Source organism: Canis lupus, chromosome 9 (genome assembly GCF_003254725.2).
Source record: "Canis lupus dingo isolate Sandy chromosome 9, ASM325472v2, whole genome shotgun sequence".
In the NCBI taxonomy this organism is placed as follows: Eukaryota; Metazoa; Chordata; class Mammalia; order Carnivora; family Canidae; genus Canis; species Canis lupus.
In genome coordinates this window covers 42,965,021-42,969,625 of record NC_064251.1, presented here as the reverse complement: position 1 = coordinate 42,969,625, position 4,605 = coordinate 42,965,021, and the positions used below count along the sequence as shown (strand labels likewise).

Here is a 4,605-nt window from a genome sequence, read left to right as displayed (position 1 = left end):
TTAGTTTTCTTGACTTCCTTATTCTTTCCTTTCTCCATGTAACCTGATAGTAAGCCCCCTTGCCTGAGGAGGCACAGCAGAACTGTCTTACCACCTGTGGGAGGCTGAATAAGCTCTTCCCACCCCGCCCCAATATGTCCATATCCAAATCCCCAAAACTGTGAAAGTTACTTTCTATGGCAAAAGGGACTTTGAAGAAGTGATGAAACACTTAAGATGGAGAAACTATCCTGGATTATGCACTTGGGCCCCATGTAATCCCAAATTCTTATAAGAAGCAGGAGGAGCAGAGCCGGTGGTAGGAAATGTGGCCACGGAATCAAAGGGTTGAAGTGATGTGGAGAAGAGGCCAGGAGGCAAGGAATGTGGACCGCCTGGAACAGCTGACAAGGCAAGGAAATGGATTCTCCCCTGTAGCCTCCAGACGGAACCAGCCCTTTGAACACTTGGCTATATCCCAGTGAACTCTAAGATAACAAATTAGTACTGTTTAGTGGCGCCTGGGCGGCTCAGTCAGTTAAACGCCTGCCTTTGGCTCAGGTCATGATCCCAGGGTCCTGCTTGGCAGGGAGTCTGCTTCTCTCTCTACCCACCCCCTTCCCCCTTCCTCGTGCTCTCTCTCTCTCATAAATAAATACAATTTTTAAAAAGAATAACAAATTAGTTCTGCTTTAAGTCACTAAATTTGTGTTAATTTGTTATAGCGGCAAAAAAATTTATATACCACTTGACTGACTGAGCAAGGGTTCCAGCATTTGTGCGCTCTCTTATTACTATTATTTTTTTGTCAAATGATCCTTCATTGAAATATTTTCTTAATTAGCAGGGCATTCCACGGCACCACTATTGATGTCATCTGTGATGTTATGAGGGTGGCGGCATCAACATTGCAGCCCACAGACTGGGCAGTCCCCACAATCTCTTCAACGGTTCCAGAGAGTTCTCTGACAAAAGATTGCTGCTGTTATCTCTCAGGCAATATTGACAACCTCAGCAAAAGTGATATTTCCACTGTGCTTAATGTTTTCCTTTCTGTGTCTTGGCGGGTCTGTGAGGGCTTTGCTAAGCAGGGCAGAGGCAGATGGTCCCATTTCAATCCAGGTCTGTCTGTTCTGAATAGTTTCACCGTCAGCCTCAGACCCTTCCAATCACTGGTTGCCTGGGCAATGTCATCACCAACTTTTTTGGAGACAGCCCTACTGGGCCCATCTTTGAGGCCAGGGCAGATGTGGCACCAACTTTGACTTTGCCACTGGTGCACCTCAGGTACACGACTGTGATCTCCTTGGGCTCAAACTTAGGCAGCATGGTGGAGGCATCTGGTGTGGGATCAATGTGGATTCCAGATGGACCACTGAAACAGTTTGTGTGCTCTATTTTTTTTAAGATTTTATTATTTATTCACGAGAGAGAGAGAGAGAGAGAGAGGCAGAGACACAGTGACACAGTCAGAGGGAAAAGCAGGCTCCACACAAGGAGCCCAACTCGGGACTCAATCCTGGGACTCGATCCTGGGACTCCGGGATCACACACTCAGCCCAAGGCAGATGCCCAACCGCTGAGCCACCCAGGCATCCCTTGTGTGCTCTATTCTTGAGGAAGAAGGGAAGTACCTTAAACACTTGACAGTTCCACCTATTAGCTGAGTACTGAGGGAAGTTCCCTGATCTGTTCCAAAGAGGTCATTTCATTTTGCCAGGAGAATAGAAGAGGAAGTAGAGAAAATTAGGTAATTAAATAAAAATGACAAGAGAATTAGGTTGGGGCCACGGTCACTCAGAGAACGTGCCAGACCAATATTTGTAGGGAGAAAGAACTTGATGTTATGACAAAAACCCAACAAGAACAAAGACAGATGAGAACCAGGTAAAACTGACAGCCATCTCAGCCAGGCCTTTGCCTTCACAGTCATTCCTCATTAATTCAAAATGTGACCGGAGCTAGATCTCAATGCTCTTGTTAATTATTTTTTTTAAGGTAATTTCATCATTGTAATTGAGCACACCGCTAGGGGCCATCCTATAAGTAAGTGTGTTAATGACCACATAAAATACACTGAGCCAAACGTTTACCCATACTAACTGCCCCCCCACCCCACACCTTTTGACTCTCCCATTATAATTTATGGAGAACAGTCTGCCAGGTAGGCTCACCTGTCATCCTCCATAAAGACTCAAATGAGAATTCTTTCCTGTGAAGCTTCATGTTTAATCAGTTCCTTCTGCCTGTTTCTCACAAAAGTCCTTCTGCTGCCAAAAAGAAAATTAAGCCTTGGGATGGGAGGTGGGTAGTGGGGGGAAGAAAAGAAAACCCAAACAGGTTTCCATTTATGTGGTATCTTTCAGGATGATTGCATTTTGAAAGCAAGGACAAGGTTTTATATATGCTGTTCTTTTTCCCTTAGTGGCCTGGGTATACTTAATCTTTTTTGACTGAAGTATTTAGGATCATCCTGATGATTCTAATATTGATCACTTTGATAATTACTGTGTTCTCAGTTGCAGATATCAGAATCCACTCTAGTTAGTTTTCACAGAATAGGATTAGAGCAGACTATTAGGTAGTTTAGAGGATTTCTAGCAGTGCCAAGGAAACAGGCTAGGATACTGCACAGCCAGAAGAGTTCCAGAAGAAATACCCAATCATAAACTGGACTGTTCCCATGGAAACCCCATTGCTGCTCCTCACCACTCAATACCTATGTTGCTAGAGGCAGGACATTGGAACTTCTACCAAAGCTTCTCTATCATCATAGTTACAAAAAGATGGATCCACCCACAGGCAGTTGTCACTCCATTTGAATCACTTCTGCTGCTGGGGCACATGGGCATTGGTTTGCCAGGAGCTGGGTCATATGCTGAACTCTGGGCACAAGAGAGAGTCCAGGCACTGGAGTGAATGTTGTGTGGGTCAATCTGTGGCATCCGTCATAATGGTCGTATCTACTTCAAGTAATTTGTGTGACAGAATGGTGATAATCATGAGGTCATAATGAGAGTAATAGCTCTTTTGGCATGCTTTCTGTGTCCAGCACTGTGCTAAATATTTTATGTCCTTTTATGTACATATTCCTCAAACCAACACTAGGAAGTAGGTACTATTTGTATCCTTGCATTATAAGTGAAGGCACTGAAGTACAGAGAGTTAATTAACTTGCCCCAAGTCTAACGGTAAGTAGAGTCAGGATTCAAACTCAGGCCTGTCTAAACTCAAAGTCTGTGTTTTCAGTTAGTGTTTAATGATACTTTATTTATTATCATCTTTTTAGTCCATCTGTGAAGGCCAGCTTGACAAACGAATCTGCATTTCCCAAGTTTCTAGAAGGCTTTGCAAACACTGGGTCTCTGATACTGATGCAACCAGAAAAAGAAATTGAAATTCTGAACGTAAAATGTAAAGTAAGGGGTACATCCGACCTGTCCTGGGTTATATTACCTTTGTGTCAGATCTAAGGTGATCAGCCAGTGATAGGAAATGCACCAGATGGAAAAAGTCATCTGCAAGAATTTACCTCTGAAGAGGATGGAAAAAGTATTAAATTTCTATATCAGATACAGCCTATGTAGGTTACTTTATCTGAAGCAAGGTGGGGGGAGCTTAAAAAGACTGACCTTAACTCTAGGCAAAACTTAAATGATTTTCTTCTCCTCCTTAATTTCCAATCCAGGCAGACAAGACAGGACATGTAGTTACACAAGGATCCTGCTGCGTTTTGAGCCTCGAGGCTGGGGAGCAAGTGCAATTAACATTCCAAGGTGTGAATTATTTCCCGCCATCAGAGCCCCACAGTATCTGACTGTGATTACAAAGGCTGAACTGCAGATTTCTTAATGTACAGTGTACACATTAAAGATATACAGAAAACTTCAAAGTTATAAATCCAAACATTGCATAGTGTGCAGAACCACTGAATTACAGAATGGGGGGTAGTTTCAAAAGAGCATGGAGTTCAGTGTGTGCCACTTGTTTCTAAGTTAAAACACAGAAAATAAAAAACTAATCAAACAGTATTTGATAATGTATTTAATCAGAGGGGCGCTTGGGTGGCTCAGTTGGTTTAGTGTCTGCCTTTGGCTCAGGTCATGATCCCCAGGGTCCTAGGATTGAGCCCTGCGTTGGGCTCCCCATGGGGAGCCTGCTTCTCCCTCTCCCTCTGCTCCTTCCCCTGCTCCTTCTCTCTCTCTCAAATAAATAAATAAAAACAAAAAAACTAAGACTCAAACTAACTCCACTGTAGTCAAGCTTTTATTTCATTCTAAATTTGTGTCATCCTGTCGAACTGAGACCCACAGAGAATAAGGTCCTGCAAATCCCTGGACCTCCTGGTACCTGGGGTAGACCCAGTTGCTGCCCTGAACTGGCCTCCTTCAAGCAAAGGTCTCTTCTGCACACAGCAGAAATATGTTCTGGGCAGCCCTGGTGGTTTAGCGCCACCTTCAGCCTGGGGCCTGATCCTGGAGACCCAGGATCGAGTCCTACGTTGGGCTCACTGCATGGGGCCTGCTTCTCCCTCTGCCTTTGTGTCTGCCTCTCTCTCTCTCTCTCAGGAATAAATAAATAAAATACTTAAAAAAATATATGTTCCAAAGAGTAGTATGGAAATCA

General features: G+C 43.8%; 1 long non-coding RNA gene across 1 annotated transcript; it reads left to right on the top strand.

Annotated features, from left to right (window-relative positions):
• The first annotated feature begins 2,677 nt into the window (after positions 1–2,677).
• LOC112677696 (uncharacterized) lies at positions 2,678–4,150 on the top strand. Its single transcript, XR_003147145.3, has 3 exons — positions 2,678–3,170; positions 3,269–3,562; positions 3,668–4,150. It is a non-coding gene; the product is annotated as an uncharacterized LOC112677696 (long non-coding RNA).
• Positions 4,151–4,605: the final 455 nt, after the last annotated feature.